This window comes from Mustela nigripes, chromosome 2, assembly GCF_022355385.1.
Source record: "Mustela nigripes isolate SB6536 chromosome 2, MUSNIG.SB6536, whole genome shotgun sequence".
NCBI classification, from domain to species: domain Eukaryota; kingdom Metazoa; phylum Chordata; class Mammalia; order Carnivora; family Mustelidae; genus Mustela; species Mustela nigripes.
Window position 1 is genome coordinate 123,806,049 of NC_081558.1, and position 21,998 is coordinate 123,828,046.

Sequence of the window (21,998 nt, forward strand, 5' to 3'; positions counted from 1 at the left end):
AACCATGCTGGAGGCCAAAATCTTTGTCCAGGGAAGGGGGAGAGAGCATTGTCAATTAAGTGTAGTAATGTTCTATGGCTTTGTTTGTAAGTCCAGCATAAATTACTGCCTATTAACTTGGACTAGAAGCTTTAACTGATATACAGGTCATTCAGAAAAAGGTACAGGAAGAGACAGGACTGTGTGAAAATGACACCTCATAAAGATTCTCCTGCCCCTAGATCAGTGCAAACCCAGCTAAGGTCACGTTTAAGGCTTGCTTTCCTTGCTCTTTCATTCTACACGCTGGTTTTCTCGTGTTATAAATATATTTACATCTCCTATATTTAAAATCCTAATTTATTTTTTAAATAAAAAGAAGAAATTCTATTTTAAAATTCTGGTTTTATTTAAATGAATATGCAATTCACCTAAGCAAAGCTTTTTTAAGTGCTTCAGATCCCTTTAAATACATTCGACTTAGAACAGACATGGTTTTTTTTTTTTAACCAATCCACTCCATCTACTTCAAATGCTAATAAGTCTCCAGTTACTCTCTTGAATAATTCTATTTACTTTGAATCATACTAGAGTTGTACTTAAGCAGCTTGATCACTCATTTAATTTTGTGTATGTAGATTTTATTTTCTAATGTGAATGAAAACTTTGAAGAACCAGATTTTTATTTTATTCATTTAAACCTCCCCCCAATATATAACTTGACTTTTTTTTTTTAATTCAATCTCTAAGACTAATTTTAACATTGGTCCAAATATACCCATGTCAAAGTCACTCTAGAAATAGTTACAATTTTCATTTTATATTTTATTTTGTAATTTTATTTTAAAAGTATACTTCATTGTCCTAAAAAGTTAAAGACCCCTCTAGATGCCCTTGTGAACTGAATAGAATTTACAGGCTTTCATCACATAGAATGGAAACTTTCAACCTCCCCTTAACCACCCTGAGACTCAAGAAAAATAATTGAGTATTTTTGTACTCTGAAAATATTTTTAACTCTCTAATTTCCACTTACTTTTTTTAATGAATTCAAATAAAGGGGAACTTCATGCATACACTCTCTCCCTAGAAACGGACATTTTATCTTTGCTGAGATGTGCACTCAAGTGGAAAGGCAGGAAGAGCTCACAATTCAGAAGGCAAATACCTAAACAAGTATACAACACACAGCCACAAAAACCACGTGCAACTGGGCACTAAAGGACGGCTCTACAGGTGAGGGCTTGGTTAAGTCATGGTACCACTCGTAGCAGCTAGCCCAATTCTCTACAACATACACTCTCTGGAAGCTGGAAGTTTGTTTTGCTCTCTGCTGTATCTCCAAACACGCAGAACAGTCCTAACAGTGCTCAGTAAATGTGTGTAGAATGAATACTTGTAAAAAATAATGTAATACACAGTAGACATTAGTAGGAAAGGAGATAGGAAAAAGACCTAGCAGTAGTTAAATTTTATTTTGAGATTATATTTCTGGGCACCATTACTTCAAGATGGGCACAAGCTTTAAACATAGAGATAGAGGCAGATGGCCATGATGGTGGGGAGTCAAAGTATCAAAACATACAAGGAAAAACCTCAAAAACTAGGGACCTTAAAGCTGGTAAAAGAGAAGAAGAACTAAAGGCAAATAAGCTAACTATAGTTGAATCTGAGTTGGGTTTGAAGAAACAAACTTGTTCTAGGTTGCTATGGAGTGTTTTTTTGAACTAGAGGTCAAGACCCATTCTCAGGTCATATAATCAATTTAGTGGGTCACTGACCGGCATTTTTGTAAAGAAAACAGAATAGTATGGAATTGCATCCCAAAGAATAAAGGCAAGTATTAATTTATGAAACTTTGATTCAGCTACATGTATATAAATATTTTTGTGTTTTTACTGGGCTGTGTCTCAGAGTGTGTCCTAGTCAAAATATGTGAAAAAACAGTGCAATAGAAAGTCTGTCTTAACTATGACATTTTGGGTTCAATATAAAAATGAAAATGTGAGAGAAGAGGGGAAAAAAAAAAGTAACTGACTGCTTGTTAAAGTTGAAAACATCTGTCAATGGATTTTCACAGAGAGAACTAAAAGAAACCTCAGTGACCACCTGGTCCAATTCTTTCATTTCCTGACTCATAAAAGGTAAAGATACCTCACCCTTAGGGGCACACCCAGAACGGGAAGTGGGTCTCCAGGCTCCTAGTGCAATTGTCCTGTTAGTGGATCACAATGCTGCTAGCACAGGCTGGTGACCACCTGTCACAATGTCATGCGAGTGGCCTTGACACCAGTTGGAATAAAGAATTAGATGGCCTCCCTGGGGCCTACGATCAAAATTCTTTAATGTTAAATACAGTATTTTATGGTAGCTTATCTCTTAACAGCCAGATCTATAAATTTTCAGTATAAAAAGATAATGGGGACTCATTTGCACATATGTCATTACTTAAAGAACTCATGACTTCAAAAATGATAAAAACCATTAAGGAGAAAAACAAAAGCCTCTTCTTTTGAAGTCTAAGACACAAAGGATAAACATTTTTTTGACCAAAAAAAAAAATATATATATGTATTTTATGTACACACACACACACACACACACACACACACATATATATATATATATTTTTTCCCCCCCCAATAACCCTTAAATAAAAGAAATTCCCGGGGAGCCTGAGTGGCTCAGTCAGTTAAGCGTCTGCCTTCAGCTCAGGTCATGATCTCAGAGTCGCGGGACTGAGCCCTAAATGGGGCTTCCCTGCTCACTGGGGAGTCTGCTTCTCCCTCTCCCTGTGGCCCTGTCCCCAACCCCTCTCATGCTCTCTCTCTCTCAAATAAATAAACTCTTAAAAAGGAAAAGAAATTCCATCTTGAGGTATGTCACAAAATTTAAAATCTTTGAAATGGGAATGCCCCTTGCCACATTTTCCTCCCATAAAAAGAAATTAACTCCCAATCTTTAAGTATGTTCAGCAAAGTAGAAAGCAAGCATTAAGGAGACCGGCTCATCCAATTTCTAGCCAGCCCCGCCCCACCCACATTTTCACCACCCCTCCATTTCCTTTCATAAGAGCACAAAATGACTCCTTAAGTGCAAACCCCTCAGGAAACAACCTCTTAACTTCCACGAAGAACCAGCAATGAACATTTAATATTCATTAATTCATGTTTTTTAGTCACTAAGTTTTGGAGGCCTGTCTGTCCCTGTATGGTTTGTTTTTTTTTTTTTTTTCTTTTTTAGACCCTGGGCACAAGATTACACGATTTGGGGCAAGCTTCCCTTCCTCCTCTTAATTAACTCGATAGGAAGAAACCCACATGTTCCCCAAACACAAAGTGAAGAAATACAGAATTTTCAATTTTTCTAACATCTTATTAAAATCAACAAGTTCAGGGTTGCCTGAGTGGCTCAGTGGGTTAAGCCTCTGCCTTCGGCTCAGGTCATGATCTCAGGGTCCTGGGATCGAGCCCCATATTAGGCTCTCTGCTCGGCGGGTAGACTGTTTCCTCCTCTCTCTGCCTGCCTCTCTGCCTACTTGTGATCTCTGTCTGTCAAATAAGTAAGTAAAATCTTTTTTAAATAAATAAATAAATAACATAAAAAAGCAGTAAGTTCAAATACAAGCATACCTCATTCAATTACACTTCACTGATGTTGTGTGGGGTTATTTGTGGTTTAGGGTTGGGTTTATTTATTTATTTTTTTAAATTTTTTTGGTTTTTGTTTTGCCTCAAATTGAAGGACCATGGCAACAAGCAAGGACACTGGCACCATTTACCCAATAGCATTTGAGAACCTCGAGTCTCTGTGTCCCATTTCCTAGTTCTCGCAGCATTCCAAATTTTTTCATTATTACTATTATATTTGCTCTGGTCATCTGTGATCAGTGATCTTTGATGTCATTATTGTGATTGTCTTGGGGCACCACAAGATGCACCCTTGTAAAATGGCAAACTTAATCCATAAATGTTGGGTGTATTCTGACTGCTCTGCTACATAGCCATTCCCCCATCTCTCTCCCTCTGCTCCAACCTCCTGACTCCCTGAGACATGACAACATTGCAATTAGGCCCATCAAGAACCCTACAATGGCCTCCAAGCTCCAGTAAAAGGAAGAGTCCCAAGTCTCTCAGTAGAAATCAAAAGCTAGAGATGATTAAGCCTATGGAAGAAAAATACTGAAAGCCAAGATGGGCCGAAAGCTAGGCCTCTTGCACCCGTCAGCCAAGTTGTGAATGCAAATGAAAAATTCTTGAAATACAACAAAAAGTGCTACTCCAGTGAATACAAAATGATAAAGAGAAAAGAGCCTTATGGCTGATACAGAGAAACTTTGGGGGGTATGGATAAAAGATCAAACCAGCCACCACATTCCCTTCAGTCAAAACCTAACCCAGGCAAGGTCCTAACTCTCATCAATTCTATGAAGGCTGAGAGAGGTAAAGAAGCCGGAGAAGAGAAGTTCAAAGCTAGCAGAGGTTGGTTCATGAGGTTAGAGGAAAGAAGCCATCTCCATGACATGAAAGTACAAGGGAAAGCAGTAGGTGCTGATGTAGAAACTGCAGCAAGTTCTCCAGAAGATCTAGCTCAAATAATTTATGAAGGTGGCCACACTAAACAACAGATTTTCAGTGTAGACAAAACAGCCTTATATTGGAAGTAGATACCATCTAGGACTTTCATGGTTGAAAGAAGTCAATGTCTGGCTTTCAGAACTTCAAAGGACAGGCTGACGCTCTTGCTAAGGGCTAATGCAGCTGCTGACTTTCAGTTGAAGCCAATGATCATTGACCATTCTGAAAATCCTAGGACCCTTAAGAATTATGCTAAATCTACTCCACCTGTGCTCTATAAAAAGCCTGGATGACAGAACATCTGTTTACAACATGGTTTACTGAATATCTTAAGCCCACTGTTGAGACCTACTGTGTAGAGAAAAAAAATTCCTTTCTGTTCACTGAGAATGCATCTGATCACCCAGAGCCCTGATGGAAATGTACAGTAAGATTAGTATTTTCTCATGTCTGTTAAGACAATACCCATTCTGCAGCCCATGAATCAGGAGTAATTTTGTCTTTCAAGTCGTTATTATTTAAGGACTACATTCCACAAGGCTATGGCTGTCGTCAACAGTGATTCCCCTGATTGAACTGGGCAAAGTAGATTAAAAACCTTTGGGAAAGTATTCACCACTCTAGACTCCCCTAAGAACATTCATGATTCATGGAAAAGAGATCAAAATATCAAGATGAGCAGAAGTTAATTCCAACCCTCACAGATGACTTTGAGGGGTTCAAGACTCCAGCAGAGGAAGTAACTACAGATGTGGCAGAAACAGCAAGAGAAGTGAAGTCAGAAGTGGAGCCTGAAGATGGGACTGAATTGCTGTAACCTCATAAAACTTGAATGGATGCGGGGCTGTTTCTTATGGAGGAGCAAAGAAAGTGGACTCTTAAAATGGAATCTACTCCTGGTGAAGATGCCATGAAGACTGCTGAAATGACAAAAAATTTAGAGCATTACATCAACTGAATTGATAAAGCAGTGTCTGCGTTAGACAGGATTGATTCCAATTTTGAAAGAAGTTCTGCTACAGATAAAGCACAATCAAACAGCATCACATGCTACAGAGAAATCATTTGTGAAGGAAGAGCCAATCCATGCGGCAGAGTTCACTGCTGTCCTATTTGAAGAACTTGTCACAACCACCTCAACGTTCAGCAAGCGCCACCCCGACCAGTCAGCAGCCAGCAACAGCCAGGCAAGAGCCTCCATGAACAGAGATTAGAACTCTCTGAAGTTCAGATGGTTTAGCATTTTTTTTTAATTAAGGTATGAACTTTTTTTTTCTAAGACTTAATGCTATTGTACACTTAACAGACCACAGGACAGTACAAACATAACTTTTCTATGTGTAGGAAATGAAAAAATTCAGTGGATTCACTTCACTGTGATATTCACTCTGCTGTGGTGGTCTGTAACCGAACCTGTAATAGCTCCCAGGTAGATCTGTATTTATGACTGGACCATAGTTAAAAACTAATTCCATACACAGTCATACATGCTTTCACACATGCAAAGCAAGAAAACGTTTGTTACTGGAAGGAAGTTGGCAGGACAGAGTGAGTGGTTTGACACTGATGACAACATCAATTATGCCAGATGCAGGTCTGCAAGAAGCTAACCATGGCGCCCCACTGGTAATCAATCATGTGACTGTGGCCACTAGTGGACTTGGGGCGTGCCAAGTTTCACGGGCCCGGTCGTTACGCAATAGCTTCCTCCGTCTGGGTCTCTAAACGGACTTCAAATTACCTTATTTTTTTCCAGGCCTTAAAGAATAACTCATGCTATCAAGTCACAAATTAAGATAGCAGAGACATCTACCACCATGAAACCATCCTCAACATCAAGAAGGCCAGATTCTCCAGTCGTAAGCAACAACTCTCACTAAGACAAGAAACTAACATGCAAAAGCACAGGGTAAAGTGGCTGCTCTGAAAGAGAACGACCATGTATGTCCTCGGTACAGGCTGCTGTGTGGGTGCACACACACATGGGTGGGTTTGAAGTCCCAGAACACACAGGATTTGTAAACCAAGAACAGACCTGCATACTGGCCCAGTGGAATTCTGGACTTGCTGCACAGCAAGAGGGCCACTCCCCAGGCAGCCACCATAGTCACAGGCTACGTACCGTTCAGCACCAATATGCCATCAACTGTGTATGAAGACCTCCCTCAGGACAGAGGCACACACTCCACTAGGTGACCGAAAAAACGGGGTCCAACATATGTCAATTCACTTGGAGGCAACTATTTCAATACATCTTTTGCACAGTCATAACCCAATGACGTCCTCTTCAGGAGTCATCATCCTGTGATACTGCCCTGACTGGACACACAGCAAGCACTGTCCTAACCTCATAAGGGAAGGCCCCATTTCCAGGAAAAGAACAGCTCTCAAAGGTCATGTAGTAAGGGAAGCAGGCTAGGCGAATCATAAAAGAAAGGTTTCCTGGCCAAAAGATGGCCAGTTTCTCAGTGGAGCCGACATAAAGCAAATCAGCTTACCTAAGCTCTGCAGTCACTCCCCATCACAAGGCCAACTTAGTTCTAAAGCTTCAGGAAAGCAGGAGCTAGCTACAGAACATACCATACAGTGACCTGCATGAGCAAAAACGTCCCAAATGTCTTTAAATATGCTCACCTGCTTCTTAAGTCCTGATTAAAGGTGTAAATGGAGACTTAACCAGCAGTGGGGTGGTCAGATTAAACATGGGGAACTCAATCCTCAGCTCTCCTTCATTCCACAAATAAACTGTAGTTCTCTTTTCAAGAAGTCCAATCACTCTCTCATGATAAGTGGTTTCCCTTCCCTGAAGAAGTTTGACCAAGTGGAGAAGTGCATGTCCACAGTAACTGAATGATCCGCTCCACTTCAAACAGAAGCTAGTGCCGGAGCGAGGAACACAGCTGATTTCGCTGATTTCACTGAGCTTCCATCATCCTCACCTGCAAGTCCCAATCCACTTTCACATCCAATCCTGACTAGGCTACGTCTGAGAATCACAAATAAGAAGACTTGTTGAAAACACCCCGCAGCCATCCTAACTCCCAAATGTTTGCAGAAACTTCTCCATACAAACCTTTCAAAGCAGAGTTCCAGACCCAGAACTTAACACAGTAGCTGAAAAAGAGCACCTGGCCATAGTACTTCAAGTCCTTCACTTCAAGGCTAATGATAACAGTTCAATCCCATAAACAAAGAAAAGGTCTGTTTCAGAACTGCAGACATGTTTAATTACGTCTGCTGAGTGGCTAAGGTCCAAAACCCGCCACCATCTGGAGGCTCTGCTGGCCCGCATTTCAGATCCCCACCGTTGCTGATGGAAACAACCACTCTGGGCCCTTTTCATCAACATAAAGAAAAGCTTAAAATAATTAGGTGTAAGTGCCTCATAAAGACTCAGATAAAAGCACATTATAGGAGGCATCAATACCATAGTTTATGTGGTCTCATTTGAAATGAAATCTGGCTTTATTACCGAGGAGTTTTCTCATTGTATTTTCATAGATGGGAGCTCTGTCAACATTAATTCTGCTGTAGGAGAAAGATGAAAAGCTCAATACTTGCTTCCTAAGAGCTGACTTGGCCCCACAAAGTCCATTTTACTATCTTATCACCATTCCTGGATGTTAAGCTTGACCAAGGAGTTGGACTCTTTACAAGCAAGAACCCCTCTCCCAGGCTGAAAGGCGTAAGGGACCGTCCAAGCGATTTTTGCTTGGCTACAGAGGAATTAACAAGAGGATGCCTCCAGATGTGGTAGGCCGACCATGTCTTATGATAGCTATCAAACAGGACTGGCTTGTTAGTTATTACGGTTTGAAGCTTTCAATTATCTGATTTGTAAAAACAGTTTCACTCATTAAAATCATCACTATTTAATGATACTATCACTGACTACCCTAGTGGGGTCAAGGTACTGAATCATAAGACGCCAAGAAGCTGCCATTTCCTCAGGAAAACTCAAACTATAAATTCCTGCCAGGTCTCTTGGACACTAAAACTTCTATGTTCAATACTGAAGTCACTCCAGCTACATGTGGCTATTAAAATTAAACAGAATTTTATGTCACCCCTCAGTCACATTAGCCATATTTCAAGTGTTCAAGGCAATTAGTGTTCATCCTCCTGGATAATGCAGACAGGATATCTCCATCATTTTGGAAAATTCCACTGGACAGCAGTGCTCTAAAATGGCATGTTCTCATTAACAAAAATGCAAGGCCTATGAACTCTTAGTATTTCACCTTATAAACCAAGGGAGGTTCTCTAGCAAAGCTTTTGGGAGCCTACACTGTGGAGGAACTGCTGAATTCTGCCTGACAACTTACTAACTGGGCTTGGGACTAGAGCTTACTAGCATCCCTGTGCCTCAGTTCCTTTCTGTAAAGCATTATAATAAAGATCATTACAGCATCTATCTCCTTACAGGACTATGAGAGCAATTAAATGAGTTAGTTAAGTGCTCAGAACACCAAGTACTAAACTAATATTTGCTGTTATTATTAAGCCTGACAGTATGCTTCAGAGCCTTAAAAATGCTCATGGTTCTTTCTAGTTAATGAGCACTTTGTTCTTTTTAATATGTGTGACTGCCTGTAACAGTCTCCATGCTGTCTTGGGACATTTAAGCGAAAAGGTAAGAATCATTAGCCAAAACAGTGCCTTTTAAGTTTGGCTACAGTTCACAAAGTAAGCTCCTCACCTACAAAGAATAAAGATTGATTTTTGATACTGTACTACGTACCATAAAATTAAAATTTTAATGAACCAATTAATTGATCATACATAAACCAGGTTAGTTTTCCCAACTTCAGTTAAATTCACTGCATATAAACATTTAAAAATACATACATACACATATAAATAAGGCCCATAAACCCATTTACTTATTCTATAAAACCTGAGAATTCTCCTTAATAAGCACCTGCAATTAGCAAACAGTCCCTGAATGGAAACCCACTACTAAAGTTATACCCAACTTACTGAAAATTCCTTACCATTAGAGCCTAAATGTTTGCATAAGCTTAAGGTACCCTATTCAGGCTGTTCAAAATAGCTGGGAAATACAAAGACTGAAAACACACGAAACAGGAAGAACATGAATGGTGCTACACAACAGTTTAAAAGTTTACAAAACATCTTAATTTTCAATAAGAACAAAAGTTAAGTCTGAAAAATAAGCTAATTTTTAGCACCACCAAGACATACATTTGTTTGTTACCATGAATAACTTTTCCCTGTTTCAGAAAGTCAGCCAAAAATCTGAAAAGTGCTGATCAGTTAGAAATTGCATAATCTCAACCACAAATTTATGCAGCAAAAATTCCAAGGTTTCATTTGTAAAACTTTTCTAAATAAGAAAATAAACTTTGGAAAGACCTTATCTGAAAAAAATACTGAAATATGTAGAGATTAAATGATAAGAGGTCTGGGATTCGCTTCAAAATGTTATTGCATGAAGTGGGGAAGGGACAGGGATAAAGTGAAACCAGACTGACCATGAGGTGCTAGTTGTGGAGATCAAGACAAGAACATGGGGACCCACTACTATTCTCTAATTTGCATATGTTTGTAATTTTTCATAACTGCAACCTACAAAAACCCAAGTCACCTAGCTATAAGGTTCTTTTGCTTCAAGTAAAAGTGAAGGCTAAAAGTCGTTGACACATGTTCATATGGTCCACACCCAAGCGCTACAATTCTCCTATTTCCCCCCTTGTCAGCCACTATGGGCAACAGAATTTATGATTATCCCAAACAACTGTATGCCCAAAGGAGTGTTAATTCTTTCATGTGATTTGGTTTTGGATTTTGTTTGTCTTTTTCTTCACCAATTCCAGAGAAAGAAAACCACAAGGCAGATCAGCCAACATACTCCAGAAATAGCCAAGGGCCTTATTTTAATATCGTAATTCCTGACTCAAGACGTGCGCTTTTTTTTTTTTAAGGCTATCAATTGGCTGTATTCTGTTGATGGATCCCAGTTTAATATTTAAACATCAAAAAAAAAAATCACAAAATTATGGTAACCTAAGTGATTTCTAACTCTATTCATCATTTATAAAGATGTCAAAATATTCTACTAACAGCCTGGGAAAATGTTAGCACAGAAAAATATTTCCACGTTCTTATCATTAAAAGTGCAGAATCTATGCACCTATGGATTTTCAGTGAGAGGTTCTTACTTTTGAGATAATACAATGCACTGGGAAGTGAGAGTGGGGATCTAGAATCAGAAACTGCTATCAGAATTACTGCCTGATTCGTCCCTTTATTTGCTGAGGCATCCCTAGGAATAGCAGCATGCCTTCTCAGGTTGGGTTTTCCTATCTGTGAACTGGGACAATCCTCACTTTGTTAACTTCCCAGGGTCCTGTGAAAATGACACAATAAAGAATACATAGAAAAAGGCTTTGCAAGTACTGTTTGAATAGAAGGCCATCAGCTTGCGAATAACTTTAGTGGCCCCTCCAAAGATGGTTTCAAACTATTCCCCTACCTAGAATGGAAAGGGAAAAAAGGGCCAATTCAATGAAGAGGATGAAATGGAATTGTTAGCCAGATTCCACAACTCCTTCCCAGAGATGAAGAAACATGAGCCATCCAGCCAGCATCTAGCTACTACTCAGTGCCAGCGGGTGAGGCATCCTGGTACTCTGAGTGGTGAACGGAAAGCGGGGGTTCAGAAGGGCTCAGGAACTGAAAGCCAGCCGCCTAGGTCAAAGGCCCTCGACAATAACTTCTAAGACTCACTCACTCTTTGAGGAGCTCAACCTCTACCTAGTAGTGTTAACTCCGTATTTTCTCACTTGGGCTTCACAAAAGCCAGCAAACATTTTACAAAACATTTTGCTTACCAAAGCAGAATGAATAAATAAATACCAAAGAAATTCTGATTGAAGCTCATTAAGAGATGCAAAACTAGACTAACTAGGCCATCTCCAGAGGTTTAACTGTGCTTACATTCTCCAACAGGCCATCAACAGGCAGTTACCAGGTCAAGGAAGTGGACAGTGATGTTTCTCGGCAAAAACACAAGAAGTTGACCCAAGTGACTTCACAAGCAACACAGTATTTAACACAAAAAAGAGTTCAAGAGGAATATGGAGGGCGCCTGGGTGGCTCAGTGGGTTGAGCAGCTGCCTTTGGCTCAGGTCATGATCTCAGGGTCCTGGGATCGAGTCCCGCATCGGGCTCTCTGCTCAGCGGGGAGCCTGCTTCCTCCTCTCTCTGCCTGCCTCTCTGCTTACTTGTAATTTCTCTCTGTCAAATAAATAAATAAAATCCTTAAAAAAAAAAAAAATAAAAAAATAAAAAAATAAAAAAAAAAAGAGGAATATGGAGTTTCGGGAGAGGATGTTATTAGGCCTCTCTTACCTAAAAATCACAACTGCCTTCAAATCATGACTCCACAGCTTGCCAGCCCTCTCAGTGCCCCAGCTAGTTCATTCACACAACAGAGAGGATAAGGTACCTACCTTCAAAGCTGTACAGATGAGTTAAAAAAAAAAAAAATGCGCCTAAAGCAGTGTCCAGCATGTACCAAGGACTCCATCTGTGTTGATTATTATTATTACTATTAAATTTCCCACAAACCGTTTTTATTCTTGCTATAAATAAGGACTCCTCAGAAAACATTCTGACCCAAATATCTGCTCAGTGGTTTGGAAGGAGAGAACCACACACACTCCTTCAAGTAAAGTGCTTGAGGGAACAAAATGCTTGAGGGAAAAGAGGGCCTGTGCACTGAGAGTACTGGGAGCCAGGCTCAGGATAGCCAACCATGAATTTCTTATCTTCTTCTTTCACGCTCTTCCTTAGTTGGTCGGCATGGCATCAGCTCTGACACCAGAGACCTTAAAGGTGAGCCTACAATTCCTCCAGAAGAGCCCAGAATCTGAGTTCGGAAAGGGAAAGAACAGATAGGTAATGACAGCAGTGGGAAAGGCAGAACAGAAGCCCCTGGAAAGAGCTGTGGGGGCTGTAACGTGGGCTCCACTCAGATGGGCCTGAGCATTCTGATATGTAGATTAAAATCCAGGGGGTCACCCTACGACTGAAGGGCCAATGAGTAGGAAGTGCTCCAGGCAACGGCACACAGGCAAGATTCCCGAGCGGGAGGCTGAGGGATGCCCGGGGAGCACGTGGGCACAGAGGCGAAGGAAGGAGATGCCCTGAACGCTGCCCACGCTCAGGAGCCTTTGGGTAATACCACAACACAGAACCTGAAACAGTGACAATACCACATCCTCTGGGGTGGGGGGAGGGGAGGAGACCTAAAAACAAGCATTTTGCTATTCATTCTCAGAGAAGTCTCTTCAAAGCAAACAGGAGGGGGAAACCCCTTAAAGTGTATTTAATAAGTCATGAGGCTAAGCAGTAGGGAAGATTATTGGTTTCCCAAGGGCTCTGAAAGAACTTGTTCTATAGGACTACCTCCTAAACCACAAGCCACGACGGAGCAACAATCTCCTACAGACTCTTAATAGGCCTCAAGTAATATTCTTTTTAAGGGTGATGACACTCCACTCCCCTGATACCAGGAGACGGCACCAAAACCCCACCCGAGACTGTTTCAGATCAAAAATTCCTGATGTAACTGTAGCTCTAGGTCTCATGGTAGTTTTGGGTTTTTTTTTTTTAACACTAAGAAAATATACCTTTATTTTATGATCTTTTATAAAATAATAGCACTGGTGTGCCATTCATTAATTGTAATAATAAAGTAACAGCAACTAAAAGGAAAACCCCAATCTGGGCCTTTGTGAATGTGGCAAAGCCTCTGTGATCAGATTTACACTGAGCCACACTAAGCCACCTCCACTCCACTTTGATCCTTCTCATCAAAAAGGTAGCATCACTTCAAAAAGCGCGATCAACTAGAATAAGGTGTTCCTGCAGTTTAGGACCCAATCCCAAAAGCACTCAGTGCCACAGCACAGAAAGAGAAAAATAATACTGACTGAACAGTACCTAAATGGCAGATTTAAAAAGACAAAACTGAGAAGCAGAGTAACAACCTAGAGGATAATTCTGGACGCTCATGGAAGACTGAATCAGAAGGGGAAAAAACAGCTAACCAGGTCTCGGGTCTGCAGAGAAAAGCACCAATTTAGAAACTAGCCCAAGCCAAGCAGGGACTCGGGAGGAGGAACAGTCAGAAAAGGGCGAGCGGGCACAAGCCCGCTTGCCGACCACGAGCTTGCCGACCATCTCTCCACACAAGGGCTTCAAAAGGGCAACCTCTGTCAAACACCTGGCCAATCAAAGGAGAGGACAACAATCAAAATTCTAGATTTGTCCTCATTGTTCTCAACTTACATACCGACACCTCAAGAGATCAACACTCCTTTGTGTGGTATGCAACGAACTGTCAATTCCCCAGGGGTCGCATTTTCTTCGAAGACAGAAATTTTTTGTTGGCGTTCTCAGACTCACTGAGTTACCCAATAACCACAAGAGTAACCGAAAACACTGTGGGAGCAGCAACCTGACTTCAGGCTTAGGTCCTAATCTGAGCCCTGTGACCAGGCTTTACTAAAAGGCTCAGCTTCAGCAAGCTCCAGGTTTCCCAGAGGAAAATGAGCTTTATTTCCTGAAACCCAGGGTCACCTCTAACCTGAAAGGAAACTTCTAATAAATGTCTCCAAAACTGTATAGAAAGCAAAAGAGAATTATCTGGTTATTACCTTGCACAGATTACTCTCTCTCTGAATCTCAGCTTTCTCATCTGGAAAAGAGGAATCACATCATTCCCCTTCCAGGACTGACACGAAGGTACAGAATTAAGGTCACGTGTGGAACCAAAGCTCTAGGGCCCAGAAGAGTGAAACTTGGGAAGTGTTGGCCAGTACCGTGACTTCTCTCCTGCTCCCCAGGTCTCACCTCCCACCCACACTGGAACACTTATACTTCCCTGTGACCCCATCAGCCACAGAATCATGGAGAAACATGAGAAGAGATGAAGTAACACCAGCTCCCTTCAGAGATGGGCCAAACGACTAAGGAAAGCCGCTAAACAACAGTTGTGGGCTAACAGCCAGCTTATCACATAAGCGCACACGACCCAAATGAAGCTTCTGACCCACGTTTCCCAAATCAGCTAGAATGGTCTCAGTAGATCTCTACATGCCAACTCTTCATGCACCCTTTGTAAATACTAAATATCAGGGGGTACTGAGGTTGACAAAATCAAGTGTATAGACGACAAACCTCCTTCTAAATCACTATCCCGAAGAACAAATGCACTCCAGATATTAAGATTCCAAATTCCACTCACCTCCTCAGGGGGGAAAAAAATTAAATAAAAACTTGAGGAATAAAGTAAGAAGTCAATGTTCTCATATAAACATGACAAGCCCAATTCTATCACTGCAATATACTCTTTGACTTCAGTACAAAAATCTTTTTTGACCATCTGGAGCTACTCCAGGCATGAGGCCAAAACTTCGCAATTCCTTTTCAAAGTAAATGACAGATCAGTAACTGCCACGTTGCTAATGCACAGCCAGAAGGGAGCACCTCATATCCTAGTCAGTGTTCCCTGGAGTTTTACACATGTAGTAAAAACAAAGTGCTTCCACATAAATCTGCCCGCTTACCAATATTCCAAACTGAAAAGCGATCATGTCACTTCTGAACAAGGCGGCATTTTTAGGTTGTGATGCTATCACCCTATCTCAGAGGCAAGAAGTAGGACCTTCTGCAAGTTTCACTGAGAAGAGCCAGCTCTAAACCAGAAAGAAACCTAAGTGTGTCAATATTGCAGTTCTCCAGAAATGGCCCATGGAAATCTACTAGATACTTCGAGTCTGTCCCCTCAGTGATGGAGACGTCGGTAAGATTGCAATAATCCTGGGATCACGTAATACACAGGGAAACAGGGGTGAACCCAAGCTCAATGGTATCCTGTAAAGTTGGTGCAGACTTCTTTTTCAACCCTGTTGACCAAAGAGCAGGATCACTTTCTTCATTCATCCAATGAACCAAATGGAGAGCCTATGACATGCCAGGTACATACAATAATGGTGAATGGAACTGGAGCTTTTCAACATCTCCGCCAAGAACATGAAAAGTCCGACCGAGACCAATTTCACGTAACATGGTCAGAATAAGAGTAACATGAAAGTTCAGAGGCTTAAATTTGGTAATCCGCCCCAGGAGTGTTCTAAGCAGAAAGACGTTGACCAGCAATGGCTAGGGACTTACTGCAAATATTTCTTTCCAGATTTCAAAGACATGGCAGTTATCTCAAAAGTCACACCTTCCACTGGGAAACTAGCTTATCCTTTAAGAAAAACAGTTTAAAACTGAACAATGTGAAAATATGTCTGGCAGCAGGCTGTTTCTTACAGAGAGAAGTTGTAAGGAGTTGTACAGATGAGGAAAGTTGCTAAACAAAGCTCACAAAATTAAACTGCAGATAGACCACAAGTAAGTAGAAAAGAGGCAATTACGGGTCTCACTCTTCTAATGAACAAACTCTTCCTTGAGGATGAATTCACAGATTCAGAGTTAAGAGAGCTGGAAAACTCATTCGAGATCATCCCACCCTGATTTCACCCAGCTCACTTCATAAAGAAGCTATTTTGTGAGTCTGCCTTCAAAGTGTCAAGTAATCATTACCAAATTACTGGTATCTGACTGTCCTGAGCCAACTCCAAATGGAATCCTTCTGTCCCTGAGAACAGGGAAGAGATGTGCAATCTTATCAGGCAGGAATGGTGGCGAGAGAATTCAGATCCTGGAGCAGAAAATGCAGATTGGAATCCTCAGCACAAGAATGCATGAGGAGGATTCCTTGTCCCCCTCTGACATAGGAGAAAGAGAGGTGAATGCCGATGGATTCACCTTCCCTCCTCCCAAGGGTTTAATAGGCTCCAGTGGAAATTCCAAGGCAAGTACCACCATCAACTTCTGGGAGGAGTGGAGCAGGAGGAGAGGGCATCAACAGCTGCAAGATTCTGAACAAGAGGAAGACTTGTAAGGAAAAGTGGGACTTTTGGAAGACATTTTGGGCTGAGGCAGGTGATTTGGTGAAGTGCAAAGAATAGACTGCAAGCAACACCAAGAATGCTGCGTACTACAGAACATTTGAAGAAACAAAAATTGCAAAATTAAGGCTTACCTCAAAAGTATTTAACAAAGAAAGGAAGCAAAAGATACAAGCCAACAAGAATGGCAACAAATCACTCCCAAGAGAAACCTTCATGATCTAAAGAGAGTACATTCACATGCAACTAATACAGCAAATCTCCCTCTTTCAAAGAAGTGATCAGTATCTCGTATTTTATAGAAGGAAACTATCTTCTGACTCGACCTAAATTCACTTCTTCGTTCATTTTCCTCTCACTTGATCTCTGTTTTCACTTAATTAAGACTGTATTTTCTCTCAGTGATATATGGGCTTCAGGAAATAACAGAAATCAAAATGACAGTAGGGCGAAGAATGACTGAACAAATGAATGGGCAGATGAGAAAAGTACTTAGAAATACTATACATAAAATCAGCTCTGGGACGCCTGGGGGGCTCAATAGGTTAAACATCTGCCTTTGGCTCAGGTCATGATCCCAGGGTCCTGCAACGAATCCTGCATCGGGCTCCCTGCTCAGCAGGAGGCTGCTTCTCCCTCTGCCTGCCTTTCCTTCTGCTCATACTCTCTCGCTCTCACTGACAAATAAATAAATAAAATCTTTCTTTAAAAAATCAGCTCTGTTCAAACTGCAAAATATCAATCGTAATGCTTAAAGAATCATCAAATAGTGACAGAAAGAAAAATCCCACTCTCCGGAAGCAGAAAAATAGCAGATGACTGGGATACCAGAGGCAAGTAACAGGGATGGACACAGAGGCGGGGAGGGGGAACGTGCCAACCTCAGAATAGAAAGAGTAAATTTCCAAACAGCCCGCGAGAGGGTTTGTGGGGGAGCAAGTGGGGCCTGACTCGTCGTGGTAATGCCAGCAGCTCACAAGCTTCAGACATCTTTTTTGCATACGTAAGAAACTGTTAAGAAGGAAGTAAAACTGCACAAACTTAACCTCTGTACCAGCATGAGCATCTCATGCGACCGTTTTTCTCAGAAACAGGGAGCTATGCTGATACATAAATCAGGATTTTTGCTAAGTGTCCCCCAGTAATCAAGTTCATGCTTCATGCGTTGTTTGTGGACCAGAAAAGTTAATTCTGTAAAAAAAGATCAGGGATCTCTAGTTCTTTGCTCCAACTTAGTCAAGATTGCATAACTTGTACAAACATAACCGCTTCCTGCCCACTGAACAAAGCAATTAATGGACTGGGCACAGTTTCTAAGAGGATTTAAGGGAAGAAATCAACCTGGCCAGTCTGACTGCAGTTCATTTTAAAGAAACAAGAAACGGGAAAATATAGATATCATTGTTTGATTGAATAGTGGTCATTCTTTCTTCACTTAAGTTTCCTCCGACAGACTGTAAATGACACACTGGAAAAGAATTTGCTTCAAAATCACTGTAACAATGTATCTACCATCCATACCTTCAATTCATTATTGAAATATAATATGCAGACCCTGCCATTTTGGAAGGAAAAAAATAAAAACTGATAAACCTTTACAAGTTCAGAAGCACGACCATTCATATAGGATGGACTTTACAAAGGAAGAAGTATCAAATCAAAAAGGAAGGAGAGAGAGAGAGGAGAAAGAAAAGCAACCATGGTTCCCAGCAACTTTCCAGGACTGGTTCCATGATCTCAAGTGGTCCAGGAACAACTATATATATATATATATATATATATTTTTTTTTTTTTTGCTTAAGCTAGTTTGAGTTGGTTTATTTGCAAGACAAATAATTCTTAATTATTACTAACACCAAAAATCTTTTGATCTTCACATATTTTCAGGCATTTCAATAATTTTATTTTTTAAAGCTGTTATTTTTAAGTCCTCTCCACACCTCCATGTGGGTCAAGAACATACAACCCAGCCATCTGAAGAGTCACAAGCTCCACTAACTGAGCCAGGCAGGCACCCCACCCCAGTTATTTTATTTTTTTTAAAGCAACCTGGGGATTTATTTATGTATTTATTTATTTGAGAGAGAGCAAGCATGAGGCGGGGGGTGGGGGGGGCAGTTGACAACACAACAAACCAACTCCTAGTGAGCCTAGAGCCCACCAGAGCCTACCACATTTCTATCCCAGGATCCTGAGATCATGACCGAATCCAAGCCAGACATGTAAACCAACTAGGCCACCCAGGAACCACCCCCTATTTCAGTTATTTTAAAGTGAAAATCTCATAAACTTCCAAGAATCAGAATTGGAACACAGCTTTAAAATTAATACCAAGCAAGTTTCCTCCTGGTTCAAACACATGGAGTATCAGTATCAATGTATTGCTGTGGTTAAGTCATTTACTCAGTAAACACTTAGTCAATACTTACTGTTTGCCACATTGTATAAAAAGAAGTGGGGGGGGTGGGTTGGGAGAAGGGGGTGGGATTATGGACATTGGGGAGTGTATGTGCTTTGGTGAGTGCTGTGAAGTGTGTAAACCTGGTGATTCACAGACCTGTACCCCTGGGGATAAAAATATATGTTTATAAAAAATAAAAAAGTATAAAAAAAAAAAAAAAGAAGTGGGGGGGTGCACCCAAGTGACTCTTCATCATTTCAGTTCAGGTCATGATCTCAGGGTCCTGGGATCAGGCCTGGAGTCAGGCTCCTCGCTCAGCAGGGAGTCTGCTTGTCCCTCTGCGCCCCTCCTCCTGCTCACTTGCTCGCTCTCTCTCTCTCTCAAATAATAAATAAATAAATAAATAAATAAATAAATAAATAAAATATTTTTTAAAAAAAGAAAAAAGACAGACATGGTCCCTGCCCTCAAGGAACTTCTGTTAGTGGAGAACACAAAGAGGAATTAGAAGTCTCCCTGCTCCTTTCCTTGCCACACACCTGGACAGACTAGCTACTTCTAACTGAACCGAAGGCTCCCTAAGCTTCAGGTACTGGTTCATGCTACCCAACAGTTCCTACAGTCTTCTACTTCTAAAGGAGAAATGAAAAATAGGATGTGGGCCACTACGGTTTTCTCTCACCACAGTGGGTAATCAGCATTGTAATCCAGGGGACACCAAAAAAAGCCTGGGCATGGGTCCAACTCATAAATATGCCTTACCCTCTGTCTTCTACCACCACCAACTCTCACCTGACCACCACCTACAACTGTGAACATACATCTACCAGCCCCCTAGACCGGAGCAATGGGACTGACTGACACAGAAGAGAGCACCTTATCATTTCTAATTAAAATCCACTGTCTTTCTTTTTTTTTTTTTTTTTTAAGATTTTTTAAATAATCTCTATACTCAATATGGGGCACAAACTCACAACCCTGAGATCAAGTCATATGCTCTACTGCCTGAGCCACCCAGGTGCCCCAACCATCTTTCACTTTTACTTATTTCAGAGGGTCACTGCAAAACGGAGTCATGAGAATCCTAAGAGAACATCAGAGAACTAAGTGTCAGCTGGTCATTACGAGGGTCTTCCCTTCAAGATGGAAGCACATTACGCAACAACTTTTAATAAGCAACAGCCAATTGAGGACAAAGACCTCTCACAGCAAACAGGAACTGAAGAGCTGGTTACATCTTCACATTCCTGCAAATTCAAACATGTATTCCTGAAAGCTGAAGGCAGGAAGATAGAGGTCATCAGATGCACAAGTGGTTTAAAACATTTCAAAATGAAGATTCTCACTAACCAAATCACTCAAAAGAACAGCGCTAGGGAAGAAGGGCTACATGGCTTCTATTTGTCTAAAAGCTTGAATTCACTGAACTATAGATAAACATCTTTATACGTAATCATCCGCTTAGTATCCTGGAAAAAATATCATTATGCTAAAGGTTAAGCAAGTTTATATAGGCTATCAGGTATAATGTTTCCAATGATTACTTTTCCATGGCAAAACACGAACTGAGTTACTGATTAAGGAAAATAAACAATAACACCTAAGCTGTATCTTTGTCTTGATTTCTGGACAAACCTAAATACACCAGAAGTATTTCAAATAAATGAGTCAGACAATCTACAACAAATTCCAGCTAGTTGGTTAATAACCCATACATAATACATAATCCAAATAGAATACAACTATTTCAAATTCCTAATCACGAAAACAGTTTTTCAGATCAAAACATTTGACTCCCAAATACTCTCTGAATATCAGGTGAAATTTCTCAAAGCCCTTAAAATATTTTTATATGTAAATTTCAAATTCCCCATGCCATAGGGTACAATTAGTGGCAGGTGCACTGAGGAGCACTAATCTCTGAGTTGTCGGAAAAAAAAAAAAGGAAAATAAAAAGAAAAAGAAAACACAGAAAAAAACCTGGGGGAGCCAATGGTTCCTGAGACCCTTATTATGGAAGAAGCTAATAGAAAGCCATATTTTTTACAAATGAAATACAAATACGGATTTAAAAAATGTCTCCAAGATACATTCTAGGTCATGTGCTACCCTTAAATGTAATTTACAAAACACAGATAAGCTATATATACTAGAATTACTATGAAAGAATCATATGCTTTGCTTATTCTTGTACATAATTACAGTGACAAATTAATGAGGAAAATAAATATCATATAGAAGTAGTAGGTCGTGGCTGGTGACAACCAGAAGCAAACCATTAGGAGCAAAAGGGTCACCACTGTAGGCAAACTGCTAAAAGGTTTTAGGGATTAAGACAAAGAGAAAGGACAACATTCACAAAGGATCCCTTGGTTCACTTTTCTCTTCTATAAGGATATTACAACGTCCTTTCTAGTAGATCATCTTAGGAAGCAAAGAAAAAGCTCTGGGTATGAAGTCAAGGCGACAATGCGATGACCTTAAGTTATGGTGCTTCAGTTACAGAACACAAGACATTCTGTTCTACATGAACTAAAGATCCATTAAAAGAGAATCACTTCTTTTACCTCCTCTAGACACAAAGACTGAAACATCTGCTTCTTCCAGCACTGGCTACTCCTGTCATTTTTAAGCAAGTCCCTTCAATGTAAGATCTTCCTTTCATCACATATTTCTGGGAAAATCCAAAAGCTTTTCAGTGTCTCAGAAGAATGAATTATATACCAACTGAGAATCTGTAACAGAACATCCCAATAAAGCAAACATCAAAATAGCAATAAAGATCTTTTGCCTTGTTCAGAAAAAGAGAGGAAGGGTATTAACTTGCCAAAAAAAAAAAAAAAAATCATCTTTTAAAAGATCATCTAAAACAAAGACAAAGACACAAAAGGAGTGGAAATCAAGTGAGCTGTGAGATGAGCGGGTGTGACTCTGAAAGACAGAATGATTAGGATAAGCAGGGACAGGCTGACATATTTTCTCTGTCACATTAACTAATACCAACTTTCTCTTCTTGTTATTAAGACCACAGAGTAACTGACCGGCCTAATG

General features: G+C 40.5%; 1 protein-coding gene across 2 annotated transcripts in view; it reads right to left on the minus strand.

The window, feature by feature from the left end:
• Positions 1–21,998, minus strand: part of FNDC3B (fibronectin type III domain containing 3B) — a 338,247-nt gene that overhangs the window by 298,690 nt on the left and 17,559 nt on the right. The gene's annotated exons all lie outside the window — the stretch shown is intronic.